This window comes from Oryctolagus cuniculus, chromosome 3 (assembly GCF_051225735.1).
Source record: "Oryctolagus cuniculus isolate XC-2025 breed Fujian yellow rabbit chromosome 3, ASM5122573v1, whole genome shotgun sequence".
Taxonomy (NCBI): domain Eukaryota; kingdom Metazoa; phylum Chordata; class Mammalia; order Lagomorpha; family Leporidae; genus Oryctolagus; species Oryctolagus cuniculus.
The window spans coordinates 24,160,239-24,175,615 of NC_142869.1; the positions used below are offsets into that span (position 1 = coordinate 24,160,239).

The 15,377-nt window shown below is 40.8% G+C and overlaps 1 pseudogene; it reads right to left on the bottom strand.

Moving 5' to 3' along the window:
• Positions 1 to 14,821: 14,821 nt before the first annotated feature.
• Positions 14,822 to 15,036, bottom strand: LOC138849104 (small nuclear ribonucleoprotein G pseudogene; annotated as a pseudogene).
• Positions 15,037 to 15,377: the final 341 nt, after the last annotated feature.

A 15,377-nucleotide genomic window follows, 5' to 3' on the forward strand; every position in this document is an offset into this window, starting at 1 on the left:
TTATAAGATTGTGTCAACACAAGCTACTGATTGTCCTGGGCTCCATTTCCAAACATCCTATCCATGATGCTTTTCATTTCTCTTCTGTTCTTTTCTAATCTTTGATGTGCCATTTCAGAGCTTCTTAACTATGAATCAACTAATCTTTTCTTTGAAGTATTTCTTTCTCCCGCCCACTTCCCAGTGACTCACACACCCTTATCTCTTCAGGTTTAGCTTCATCAGGCAGGTTGGATCCTCTAGCCTCCCTTCCATCCCCATACTGAGTCACCCATCATCTTTGCTGCATTTGAATACTTCAAATATTTGTTAGTGTGTTGGGAACAGCATCCAGTCTTCTCTGTGAGTGCCCTCATTGCCTACCTTTGAAAGCTTTCTGGCTCCCTACGCCTTCTCTCTGTCCTCATCTAAACTCTTGATCCTTTGCACATTGAGTCCAGCTCTGGTTGGGATCAACTTATTTTTAGCTGGGAAAACTCCAACCAGGAATGAAGGACACCAATGTCTAAACTATAGGTGAAGAGAACCAGTGACAAAGCATCACATCAGTTTAGCTGCCAGTGCCATGCTTCTGTTTAGGTTTGTGCCTTGATAAAGGTTCCCTCACCAGATCAGTATTCCTGTCTTCTTTTTTGGTTCTGTTTTGATTATTTGCTCTCCAAGAGTGCATTGTCAGCTGTCAGTGCTACTCTAGCCTTAGTCTAGGACCCGGTTTCTGGAGTTTCCTGATGGTTATTAGCCATCTACCTAGCTACACTTCCGAGTATTACTTATTCCATTGCCAATCTCCAGGCTCCTCCCGCACACTGAAACACCCACCTTTCGTCTCATATTGGGCCTCCCAGGCATTAACCATCTGACTTGACTCTTCCCTTGTGCCCCCATAATTTTCTCTAGATAGGACACATTTTCCATTCTGCTTCTTTCTGTTCCTTGACATTGACATCATCCTCCAGCACCTGCTCAATCAGAAGGTAATTTTGCTATTTAAGTCTCAAGTTAAACCCTTATTTCAAATTCTCACTTTGTCTATACCTTCAATACATTTAAACACAGAGTAATGTTTTATTAGATTACTCTCCACTCTTTGCATTTACCTCTTAATCCTTAATTCATGTTGGGGAAAATATTTTTGTTGTTTTGCATACTTCATAATGCTCTTAAGTATTTTTAAAATAGCAAATAGTTCACCTACTATCTACATCTGCCCAAAGACTTCATATCATCATTAAGGCTAATATAGACAGTTTATATGAGGTTAAATTATTGAGAAAATGCTATGTGTCAGGGCACATGGAATGTAAAGTTCAACCTCTTGTCCTTGGGAGCTTGCACACTACAATTACAATATAACATGATGAACAGTCTACCAGATGGGATTTGCAAGGAACTCTGGGAGTACAGAGATAGGTTTAACTTACCTAACTTGGAGTAAGAATTTCAGGAGTTACTCCACAGCCAATCTGCATTAGTTCTTTAAGAATGAGTAAAAGTTTACCATAAGGAGGCATTTTATACACCTGGTAAAAGAAATAGGAAGTGGAAATATACTGGTTATGTCAGAGCATGGTCTGAGCTATTAGAGGAAGTGTGAATAATTTGGGTGGCTCCATTATAAGCCATATTGAGGGGGGAGGGGCAGGAAATATGGCTGGAGAGACAGGTTGAGGAGCCCTGGTGAAAGATCTTACATGCTACGCTGAGGAGTTGGGGCTTGATTCTATTGGTGATAGGAACCGCTCCCTAACAGTTGAGCAATTCCTCAACTGCCTTACGAAGTGATCTAATTCTTTTTACCTCTCCCCAAAAGCCTGTAGTCACAGCATTTTAAGAAAATAGCAGGAATTTCATACTCTGGAAGCTATGTAAGGCTGGCATAATTCTTCCAACAGGCAGATGCTGTCTAAACATCAGCTCTACAAATATATTTTCTCATTATTTATATATAAATATCTTCCCTTGTTTTGTGGACATCTTGTGGAAAAGTACACTTAAAAGACTTAAAAGCATAGATTAGATCTCCCTGATATTGGACTAATATTTACTAATTTAAACTTAACGTGAGTATAGTTTTTTTTTTAATTGAAGGAGTCACCCTGTGTGTGAGTGTGTGTGTGTAAGAAGAGAGAAAAGAGTTTGAGAGGGATACAGGAAGATAAATACAAGTAGATAGAAAGGCTATTAGAGAGGTTGGAGGGGTGGGTGGGGAGAGAGAGATTGGCAGAACCTCATAATTTTGCAATGTACATTTTGTGTTTCTTACAGTTATTTTGATAATATGCAGCCCCTTCCTTCCTTCCTTCCATCCTTCCTTTCCTTCCTTCCTTCCTTCCATCCTTCCTTCCTTCCTTCCTTCCTGTTAGGATAAGTTCTCAAAATTTTCTGGCAAAAGACTAACAAGTTTAATTTTATCATGTAGTTCCAGGAAAGGAGTTATCTGTCAAATAACCATGAAAATATTTTTTAAACTTCTCCCTTTTACAAGTATTTTTCAATAACTGTACTCCAGAGAAGCATCAAAAAAGCACTCCTGAGAATGGTTGATTTTCTGCTCGCTTGTACATGTGAGCGTAAGTCAAATATGGCATGTTGGGCCACTTCTTCTCTCAAACATTTACTCAGCACTTACTATCCATCAAGTACTTGGTTAGGTGGTAGGATTTGGGTTTACATAGATAAAGGGTGAGTCCTCTTTCTGGTGCTATCTTGACATCTTTTACTCACTTTCTTCTCTGGTCTCTCTGCTCTCTCCTGTGGTCTTGGTCTGGCATTCTTCTTCATAGGACAATGCTTGGAACACTGGAGGCAATCACAAGGACCAATCCAGAATAGAAATTGCATGGACATTTATGTCCCTCCAGAGAGGCTGTAGCCAATGACAGAGGGAGAGTACTTAACCTGAAATCGCTTCTGTGTCTGGTTTCTCATTCTCTCAGTTGACTCATCCACCGGCTTTCTAGTTTCTCTTGGGAGTAGTGGGACCATTTACAACCCAAGACAATAATCATATGTGTCACTTAAGTTCTCCAGAGAAAGAAACTCAATAGAAGACAGAGAGATGATAGACAAATGTATAGTAATTCATAGTACTTGTGTTCTATTACCTTGCTGCAAACACTGAATTAACAAATATTGAACCATTTCTTCTATGAGTAATAGGAAATGCAATGGAAAGCACAGCTTTAGATTCCTGAAGTGTCTGGTCACTACATATTCCTCAATTGATCAATAGGTAACCTTGTTTTATGTGGGTTTCTGCTTAAAAATACCTTACTTAACATACATTTATGATTTATTAACATTGAGCTCATGGCCAAGTCATGCCTGAATGGAGCTTATCTGGCATATGTATTTTCTCTTTAAAGCATTTCACAAGCTTCTTACACTTAGGAACACTGCACAGAACTTCAGCACTATGCTGGGTGTGGAGATAGAATTTAAATAGCAAAGTCAGCAAAAATGCAAAACATGTAGTGTTAATTACACTACAAAAGTACATTTATTTACAGTATGCGAGTTGAAATAAAAGGCATAGTATTGCCTATTTGACCACAGACGGGAATGTGCGACTAGAGCAACTCATTCACTATCTGTATGTCCACAAAGGACTGCGAAACTACAGTGAGTTTAGATTTTGCAATTGCAAATAAATTTTAGTGAGTGAGCAAATTAGTAATTATGGAGTTCCTAAGTAATAAAGATTGACTATTTGTATAATATACATATGTTATATATAAACAAGTATATATGGCATATGTATGTGTGTAACACACATATATTAAATACATACTGAGAGAGACTGGAATATTAAGCAGGGGATAGTGCAGCTATCTTGAGGCAAAATTTCACCTCCAGGAAACACCCAGCTTCAGGGAGACCTTCAACTGATTGGATGAGGTCCATCTACAGTATTAAATGTAGTTTCCTATACTTAACTGATTTTAGATGTTACCCATATTCCCAAAATACTTTCACAGCGACACCTAGATTACTGTTTGATTTCACTTCTGGGGTAATAGAGCTTAGCCAAGTTATGTGAATATTAACTCCCATACCTACAAACAGTTGTTGTTTATTTATTTGAAAGGCAGAGCCACAGAGAGGCAGAGGCAGAGAGAGAGAGAAAAAGAGAGAGGTCCTCCATCTGCTGGTTCACTTCCCAGATGGCTGCAATGGCTGGAGCTGGGCCAATCCGAAGCCAGGAACCAGGAGCCCCCTCTGGGTCCCTCATGTGGGTGCATGGGCCCAAGGACCTGGGCCATCTTCTACTGCTTTCCCAAACCAGGAGCTTCTTCCAGGTCTCCCATGTGGGTGCATGGGCCCAAGGATTTGGAACATCTTCTACTGCCCTCCCAAGCCATAGCAGAGAGCTGGATGAGAAGTGGAACAGCTGGCACTCAAATCAGTGCCCTTATGGGATGCCGGCACCACGGGTGATGGCCTTACCCACTACACCACAGAGCCAGCCCCTGTAAACAAGAGCCAGCCCCTGTAAACAACTTTCATCTGAAGTTGGTTTCTCCATTCTTAACATATCCTTGGGCTATTCCAACAACACCTATCTCTATTTGCTGCTTCCCTACAGAGTTGTTAGCTCTCCTCCTTCTCCAGATTTTTCCTTTTCCTTTTCATGGAAGAGTAGGTTATCATCATTATATTTGTCGGGTTTATGCCTCCAGAGAATGACCTTCCATCTCAAGAATTTAGCTAACTGTTTTCTCAGGAAGCTCTAAGAAATTAATTTACGTTTCATTTTGTTTTATCTAGATACAGATCAGAAATGATAGACTAATGGTGGATTTGATATAACAGCTCTTGAGGAATGAGTAGTATTTGTCTATGAGATAGGCTGGCTATGATCCAGGGGAGGAATAAAAATGAACCAAAGCACAGGATAAGACAAGTACAGAGCACCATCAAAATCATGGGACAGAAGTTGCTCTAGAATGGATGGATGTTAAAACTTATGTCTGTGAGCTGCGGAAGACAGATTAAAAAAATGTGGGCATGGGCCACATGGCAGAGATTTTTGAATGAAATGATGAACAATGAGGAGCTGATTGTATGAACACAGCAGCTTGAGCACTGTACTTTTATTTCCTTTCCATCTGCTACCACTTCTAGTTTCCTCCACCCCCACCAGGCTCTGCTCCCTAAAGAACTCCCTGCAAGTAGCCTGAGTTATAGTTCATGTCTTTGAATTGAAGTTCTTTCTCTAAATATATAAAGGGCAGGAGAGGAGGTAACATTGAAAAGGATTTTCGGGGTAACCGTTGAGTAAGTCATTAGAGAGTATGGGATTTACCCCACTTTTCCCTTGCCATTTAAGTGAAAAACTGGGAGACATTCATAGGAGGCAGGACCATATGCAAATATGGCTGTTGGGGGAGGCTCCAGCAGACGGAGAGACAGTATTTGAAAATGTAAAAATAGTCTGTTCCTCTCCGGTCCAGAAAGTGACCCCAAAGAGAGTTGAATGCCTTCTCTATTCTATTCTCCAGTCTACAGAATACAGAAATCACAAAGCACTGACTGAAAATCGCTGTTTCCTTTGTTCTCCCTCATAGAGCTAAGGGACCTTGGGAGGTATTTACAGGCAGTTCAAGTGCAAATGGATGTCCTATAGTTCTCACTTTTGCAGGAAAAAAAAAAAAAAACAAAAAACCTCAAACAAGTTGCCTCCAGGTGCATCCCAAATGGCAGGTTGATTGACTCGGTTCAAAAAGAAATTAGGGATGTAAATGTGTTTGAGAAAATTATTACCCAAATCACAACATCCTCTTCAGACAGTTATGTGATTGAATACTGAAAAGAACGTTTAAAAATCTTGCAGCAAAAGCCTTTGCCAAAGTATTAAGCGATAAATTGGTATGAATTCTCTTCTTGTCCTCTGAGAAAAAGATCTTATTTGCCTTTGATATTAATTCAGGTTTGTTTGCGTGTATAATTCAGACACATTTGTAGGTGGCCTTCTGTAAAAATGTTGTGAGATCTCATATTTAGAATTGCTCATACTCCCAATGATGTAACGATCATTAAAATTATTGGCATAGACAATTGTCACTGGTGTTGTCAAGCAAATGAGGGGGGGACAAGGTGAATGTTTTTAACCTGAAATGATCTAATAACAATAGCTTTCCTTTCTGTATTAACCTCTTTAAAATATTTTTATACTATTGTCTTTTTTTAAGGGAGAATTAACAAACATCTCAGCTTTCTCTTGATCAAAGATTTTTGTGTTATTAATTGATCAATTTATTCTTTCAACTCCTAAACATAAATGTCAGTTTAGTGTTAGGCCCTAAAGATAGGACAGGGAACAAGAGGGGCAAGAATGCTATATCTTTGGAGCTTAAAATCTTATGGAAGGAGACAGACAAGATAAATGAAATAAATGTGCGCAAATATCTCAGAACCAGAGTTTCAGCTTCCTCCTTCTACCATTACATCCACCATTGATGATTCATTTCATCAACATCATCTATCAATTTTAGTCACTGTCATTTACTCACAGGTGCTTCTGCAGTAATTTTCCAACATACCTGCGTGGAGCTGGGGGGAAGGAGGGAACAGAGAAGGATGTTGAGGATTTTCCTGATGTTGGTCTTTATAAGCACAGTTACACTTCCTTTGTTCAGTTGAGGACGGTTAATAGATAATTTTGGAAAGATAATGTCGTTATTTTATATTACTTGCTGGTCTTTCTGTGGTCTTTATTCTTGCAGATTTCCAGGGACCAAGGAGCACGTATAAAAAACTATAAACAAAATGAATTTGTATCGATTAGCAATGTATCCATTTGGCCAATGCACCTAAATTATATATTGCAAACACTTCTAAACAATGTTCTGTAACTAATAAGTGTAGCTTTCAGTACTCAACCAAGTGAAAAGAATCCAATATCAGTTTGTAGCTGAACTGAATCAATGTCTCCGTCTCTTTCTCTCTCTCTGTCTCTCTGTCCTTCAACAGCTCACCAATCTCTCAAGAATGACAAATTGAAGGCACAGGGTCAGCATCCGCAGAATCAGGGCCTTAATCCATTGTACGACCTGTCTGTCCTTTTGTCAGGGTCAATAAAATTTTTGTTTGTGTGAAGGAATGAATAAGTGTATACCAATACTTTAGAGTTAGCTACGCGATAATAGAGTAGGCTATGGTCAGAAGGCAAACATTAGAGACAAATCCAGTAGCAACCCAGGAGCCTGCTCTCTATTCCTACATGCAAATTGGACACAAAACTCATGCCTCTGGTTTCCTGATGCCATGCACCTTTCTAGTTACCAAAGGTGGGAGAGACTTAGCCCATCTGAGAACTAAATAATGAGTCAAGACCCAGGCACTCTGCATGGAATGTCACATATGACATCTCAACTGATTTGCCTTAAATTTTTAAAAAAGATTTATTTATTTATTTGAAAGTCAGAGTTACAGAGAAAGAAAGAGAGACAGAAATGGAAAGATCTTCCATCTGCTGGTTCACCCCCCAGATGGCCGCATCACCCAGGGAGCTTCATCTGTGTCTCCCATGTGAATGGAGGGACTCGACCACTTGGGCTATCGTCTGCTGCCTTCCCAGAAGCATTATCAGGGAGCTGGATAGGCAGTGGAGCATCTGGGACTTGAACCAAAACCAATATGAAATGCCAGCATTGCAGGCAGTGGCTTAATCCACTATGCCACAATGCTGGCTCCTAAAAAATAATTTTTAATAAAAAATACAAAGAGTATATATGCAGAGACAAGAAAATAGTTAATTTTAAAATGTCCTCTTTTGCACCTCGGTAGATCTATAATTCATTGCAAGAAGCTGGTCTACCTTTGAAGGGAGGATAAGAGGGAAATGGAATTCAGTTGGAGACAGGATGTGAGAGACCAGCCTAACCCTATTAATGTTGAACAGTTATTCAGTCATTGCAGAAGCAGCTTGAAAGGCATTTAAGTATCTCCCTAATTTTATGGAAGAGAAACAAACTGATGGCTCAAGTATTTGGGTCCATGCCACCTAGGTGGGAGATCCAGATTGAGTTCCTTGTTCCAGGCTTCAGCCTGGCCCAGTCCTTGCCATTATGGGAATTTGGGAAGTGAACCAGCGCTTGGAATCTCTGTCTGTCTGACTCTTTCTGTGTGTCTCTAAAATTAAATAGACATTTAAAAAATTTTTTGCATATGGAATATTTGTATAGAATATGGGAGAAAATGCTAAGCTCATTTAAAATCAATTTCATACATATTTTGTTTTGCTCACTGGCTCCCCACATTTGTTAAAGAGAAAATTCTGTAACAAATGCCTGCATTCCAGAGACAGAAATCAATGAACAATTCTGAAATGATTTTTTGACTTTATTTTTAAAATATAAATTGGAGATGGTTCTTAAATTTAAAAGTGTTTTACTTTTCCCCAGAATTTCTGTGTTGTGCCCTGATATGACAGACTCTTTCACAGAGAAGTCCCTCCTGATGAACCTGCCTAGGGACCTAGCCTGTTATTTCTTAGTTTTGCTCCCTTTGGCTTATCACTACTTCTATCTTCTCACCTAATCAGACTGCGAGGAGGAATTAGTATCTCTCTATTTCAAACAAATCTTTTTATGGATCTGCAGAGTTTTTAGAATTCTGATTTTGATTATTTTGAGGGATATAATTATATGTGTATATATAAGCTTACATATATATGCCAGTTTTGACAAATGCATAGTCATGTAGCCAGCATCATATTTAGAGTATAAAATGGTAAACTTATACCAAAAACTTCCTTCAGCTGCCCTTTTGTAATGAAACAGTCCCCTTTGAACTTAACCCTTTTCAGTTACTTATTTGTTTTCTGCCTCTAAAGTTTTGCATTTTCAGGAATGTTATATAATTAGTATAATTTGATATTAATCTTTTGAGTCTCATTTCTCTCACTTTTCCTAAAGTATACAGGACTCATTTCTATTGGTGCAGAGATCAATAGTTGATTCCATCTTGTTTCTGAGTGTTGTTCTACGAGCACCATATCGATAAATCACAATTCATTTATTCACCTGTGGAAGGACAATTGGGTTCTTTTCTGTTTTTTGTTTGTTTGTTTCTGCAATTATGAGTAATGATACTTTAAACATTCATATCTAAGTTTTGTGCAGATATACATTTTTCTTTTCTTTTCTTTTTTTTTTTTTTTTTGAAAGGCAGAGTGGACAGTGAGAGAGAGACAGAGAGAAAGGTCTTCCTTTGCCGTTGGTTCACCCTCCAATGGCCGCCGCGGCCGGCACACCACGCTGATGCAAAGGCAGGAGCCAGGTGCTTCTCCTGGTCTCCCATGGGGTGCAGGGCCCAAGCACTTGGGCCATCCTCCACTGCACTCCCTGGCCACAGCAGAGAGCTGGCCTGGAAGAGGGGCAACCAGGACAGAATCCGGCACCCCGACCGGGAGTAGAACCTGGTGTGCCTGTGCCGCAAGGCGGAGGATTAGCCTAGTGAGCCGCGGCGCCGGCCACATTTTTATTTTTCTTAGGTATATTAAGAGGAATGGAATTGCTGGATCATGTGATAAGTGTATATTTAATTTTCTTAAAACTCCCAAACTGTTTTACAGAGTGGCAGTATACCATTTTCCATGTCCACTAGTAATACACTAGAGTTGCAGAATCTTCTTTGATAATCTTCGTTACAGTCCAGGGTTTGTTTTTTTAAGCTATACTAATAGTACAATGAAATGTCCCCTTTTATATCATAAGAATATCTTTTATGTTCTGAAATAAAATACTTAACATTGCAGTCTAACATATTTGCATTTGTAGCCAACTGGAAATATCTGAAGCAATCCCAAGGTTCCATGGACAATGAGCAGGCATTTGATTTACATCTTCTTGGCCAAGGGATTGAACATAAGAGATGCATCTCAGAGTGAAAACACACCCCAGTGGTAAACAGGACATCTTGAGCTATGTACAGTAACTGCAGAGCTTTAGACTAATTCTCTTGTTCAAATAGCTCACTATCTAGAGTTCAGAAATAACAGAGCTCCTCAGATTATGTCACCATGCAACTAGAGAATATTTAACATAATAAGAAAGACATACCTGCTTTGTAGAACAAGTCTAAATATGACCTACCAACACCTTTAGTATTGCTTTTAAGAATTAGCCTGAATCCTCCACCTTGCAGCGCCGGCACACCAGGTTCTAGTCCCAGTCGGGGCACCGGATTCTGTCCCGGTTGCCCCTCTTCCAGGCCAGCTCTCTGCTATGGCCCGGGAGTGCAGTGGAGGATGGCCCAAGTCCTTGGGCCCTGCACCCGCATCGGGGACCAGGAAAAGCACCTGGCTCCTGGCTTCGGATCAGCACGATGCGCCTGCCACAGCGTGCTGGCCGCGGCAGCCATTGGAGGGTGAACCAACGGCAAAGGAAGACCTTTCTCTCTGTCTCTCTCTCTTTCACTGTCCACTCTGCCTGTGAAAGAAAGAAAGAAAGAAAGAAAGAAAGAAAGAAAGAAAGAAAGAAAGAAAGAAAGAAAGAAAGAAAGAAAGAAAGAAAGAATTAGCCTGGATCATTTGTTGGAATTGTCTTCTCTTACCATCTATTGACCACATGGATCTCCTGGTCTTTAAAATAGGTTGAGCCTCAAAACAGCTGATATCCTCAGTGTGGCTTTTGTCCTTATTGCATCTCAAAATCCCACTGACTCACCTAATTTCTGGAGTAGTCTGGTTCTCATGGTTTATTCTGACTGAAACTGTTTAGAACTATGCATAACTGGGTGACATTGCAAATGGAGGTTCAGTCCTCAAGTTAGCAGGAAAGGGAAACTACTTACAGTCCAAGTTACTCTCAAAATTCCTTCAGATGAATGCCAACTTGGAGGCTACGACACCATCTCACAGCTGAGTCAAGCTCTGCCAGTTTTTTCTTCAGCCGCAGAGCAAGTGACTCTTTAGCTGAGCGCCAGATGAAGGAGCTGGCTTGCGTTTAGGAGCCGTGTGTTAAGAACACCTTCTTTGGCATCTGAATGCCGCAATTCTGTCTAATTCATTTGATTCTCATCCTATGAGAGGCTTAGAAGAACTGAGATAAATTGAGACAACAAACTCATGTCTGCCCCTTCTGACTCATCTTGGGCACACACTCAGCCTGTGAAGGTAGAATTTCTGGCCCCAGTTTGTTATTTTACTGCCTTTTCTGCTACCCATTTCCCATCTTCCCAAAGTTAACAGTTGAGTTTCCAAAAACGCTTTTAAGGCTACTGCTCTGTGCTGGTATGTACTAGCTGGCTACTGCATCCTTTACCATTTCTTCACGATGGAATAGGGGGAAGTTGATGAATTTTACATGCTTCTTGCTGTTTAGTGGCAATCTTGGGTAGTTCTACTCCTGCTCTAGGCAGTGACCCCCACCAAGTGCACAACAGACGAGCCACCCACAGAGCAGCCATATTCAATACTGTTCTTGCTGGACAGAGAGACATTCTCTTCTGCTGTGTCTTGCCCAGAGCTGCAGAGGTCTATAAATGCTCAGACAGACCAGAGAGCTGGGCTCATTAAAATCTGGCTGTAGAGCAATGGTGGTAATAGAATGTGATGTGTTATTACTTCCATTTTCATTTTCTGAAATGACTGTGGCATTATTCACTGGAGATGCATTAGACCTTTTGGACATGTTTTTACATAATAAAGCCCACAGAAGTAAAAATGGTAACAAAATTCCCCAATATGGTAATGCAAATATCCAAGTCTGGTTTAATACAAATAATACAAAATAGCTTCTGTTTATCTATAATAAACATGGCACATAAAAATCAGTAAAGACACACCAATGAACTTAATAGAAAGAATACTATGTAAAAATCAGTAGATGAGAACTGAAAAGTTGCCAACATAACTTTACATAGTAGGCATTCATTAAATATCCATCACATTTGCTCTCTGGCTTTTTAACCTTCTCCTTTTGGGAAATGGGTTTGTTAAGAGCCTAATCACGGCCAAAAGAAGAAAAGGGGCTTAAGCAAGAAGAGTTAGTCCCTGTATCCATTTCCTGGCTTATTTTGATTTTTAAAAATTTATTTATTTATTTGAAAGTCAGAGTTACACAGAGAGAGAAGGAGAGGCAGAGAGAGAGAGGTCTTCCATCTGCTGATTCACTCCCCAAATGGCCACAACGGCTGGAGCTGTGCCGATCTGAAGCCAGGGGCCAGGTCTCCCAGGTCCTGGGCCATCTTGTACCACTTTCCCAGGCCATAGCAGGGAGCTGGATGTCAGAAGTGGAGCAGCCAGGACTCAAACTGGCACCCATAGGGGACCGGCACTGCAGGCGGCCCCTTAACCTGCTGCGCTACAGCACCTGCTCCTCCTGGCTTATTTTGGAAAGATACGGTGGCACAACAAAAATATTGTAAAGCTAACTAACCTACATTCACATCCCAGCTAATTGTGTAACCTTGGGTAAACTGTTTAATTTTGTGAGCATCAGTTTCTTCTCAGAGTAAGATAATATTCTGAATCTTCGAGGCAGTGGATAAAGTTGTAGAAGGATCCCCACTCTTTAGGATGAAGCCATTTCATAGTCCCTTCATTGAATTTCTTTTGTTTTGATTCCATGTGACCTTCTAATTTTGTAGTTTCCTCGGTAGGTTTCTCTAGAGGGAGATTTTTGTTTTGACCATCTGGGCTTCCTGACCTTAGCAGTCATTTCTCATTCTAAACCAAGGATTCTCATTTAGCTACCCATGTAGCCTAACCAGAGAAACAGAATGCACCATTTATGCAGATCCAGGCGTGCTGTCTAGTGCTGCAGTGAGGTCTCTAAATTAATATACCACATTTCATAAATGCAATTAAAGTGAGTTTCACTCCTTCTCTCAGACAGACATGCTTTTTATGTGCAGATGAAATTAAGTTTTTGAGCCTGCAAGGTAGAGGACTAGCAGCTGAAGGTTATAAATTCAGCAAGGTAAGGAACGCCGACCAGGGCAGAACAAGCAACCCCTTTGCAGACTGCTTTACTTCTGCATACCTGTTAAATTTTAGCTGAGATCATTATTAAAGTAACAACTAGACATAATTTAAAAGTAAAAAGTAGCGTTTGACTTATAATGAAAAACTCTTGATTCCTGCTGCTCAGAAGCAACCATTTCCAACTCTTTAAGCTCTTTCTTGCGGCATTCACCTCCATGTTTCTAAATTGCATGCTCTGGTGTTGGTGTCCTGATTTTTAGTTTCAGACATTTTATGTTTACATTGTATATTGGAAGGGAGGATTTCACTTACTTCCAGACTCCAAGCAATATGTATCCATGCTGCTAACATAATGTTCATACACACACACATCCTCTGTATAGTTGTAACAATTTTTACTTAGAACAATTAAGTCATTATAATGTTTATGTTAGGGGATGGTGCTGTGGCATAGTAGGTTAAGCATCTGCCTGTGCCATCAGCATCCCATATGGGTGCCAGTTTGAGTCCAGCTGCATGGGTGCCAGTTTGAGCCCCTAGCTCCTTGCTGATGGGAAAGCTGAAGATGGGCCAAGTCCTTGGGGCCCTGAAGCCACATGGGAGACCCAGAAGAAGCTCCTGGATCCTGGCTTTGGATCAGCTCAGCTCCAGCCATTGTAGCTATTTATAGCTTTCTCTCCCCCTCTCTCTATGTAACTATGCCTCTCAAGTAAATAAATAAAATCTTTTTTTTAAATTTATTTGACAGGTAGAGTTATAGACAGTGAGAGAGACAGAGAGAAAGGTCTTCCTTCCGTTGGTTCACTCCCCAAATGGCTGCCACAGCTGGCGCAGTGCCGATCCGAAGCCAGGAGCCAGGTGCTTCCTCCTGGTCTCCTATGCAGGTGCAGGGGCCCAAGCATTCAGGCAGTCCTCCACTGCCCTCCCGGGGCCACAGCAGAGAGCTGGGACATTATTAATGAGTATTATAATTGCACACCTTTTTTTAAAAAAAGATTTGTTTATTTATTCAAAATGCAGAGAGGGAGGGAAGATCTAGAGAAAAAGAGAGAAAGAATTGATCTTCTGTATGCTGATTCATTCCCCAAATGCCTGCAACAACCAGGGCCAGACTAAGCCAGGACTCCAGAAATTCATCCAGGTCTCCCAAGTGACCAAGTACTTGGGGTATCTTCTGCTGCCTTCCCAGGCACATTAGCAAGAAATTAAATCTGGACTCCAACCAGCACCCTAATATGGAATGCCCAGTGTGGCAAGTGGTAGCTTAATTTACAGTACTACACTGGCCTGAGAACGCTGAACACTTTGTCCATTTTTTTTTTTGAAAGAGATGGAGGTGGGAGAGGAGGAGAAGGAGAGAGAGAGCAGAAGAGAGAGGGGGGAGGGTAGGGGGAGAACTTATCCCTTGGTTTACTCCCCAAATGACTGTGACAACCAGGGTAAGGGTAAGGCCAAAACCAGGCACCAGGAAATCATTCCAGGTTTTTCACATGGGTAGCCGTGACCCACCTACTTGAGCCATCATAGCTGCATCTAAGGGTCTACATTAACAGGTAGCTGGAATTAGGAGCTGGCATCTAACACAAGTATTTTTTGGGGGGAGGTATCTAACTCAAGTATTCCATCTTAGCTGGTATCTTAACCACTAAGCTAGCTACCTGCCCCTAATTACACACCTTTTGTTGAGCAAACTTTCCTTTTTTCCTAGAAATTATATTGACAAAGGGATTTGTAACCCCTTAAGGCCGCACTATATGGCAAATAGCTAAAGAGTGTTCAACTCTCAGAAAATTATTTGCCCTAAACATTCTTTTTTTTTTGACCCTCGAAAGTTTATTTAACAAAAAATTTAATATGAAATGTACATGACCCAACTATTACATCAGTAAAACAGGTCCTTTGGAGAGGGAACATGGGTTTCTTTGTTGAACAGTCATACTCGTTCCAAGGCTTCTAACATGATGATACTATCTCCTCGTATTACCGCCATTCCAATATCTCCACACATTCACCTATTACAAGGTTCATAAAGGGATTCCCTGGACCTGTCTGCCACCATTTAATTTCATTTTTCAACTCGGGAGGGTGAGCTTTGCTCATGGTGTCTGCTCCAAGCACTGAGAGTTTCCTTGAAAAGGAATTCACAGCCTCCTTCACGCTCCCGCGGTAGTGCCCTAAACATTCTACTGGACAAACTCTGAGATCCTTCTCAAGCATTTGCTATTTGCACTGTTTTCGAATGCCTGTTTTGAAGTTGAGCTCCGCATCTACAAGTGCAAGGTCTGCATGCTGAGATCTCCTCTGTCAATCTAGAGATCCTGCTGCCCACAAGGCAATTTAGGGAAGAGACCTTAGGATGTGCCTAAGTATACAACGGAATCTACCTCTGACATGTGAGGACTTGGAATTCAATTGTCTCCAGCCCTGTGTGTGTGATGGTCACACA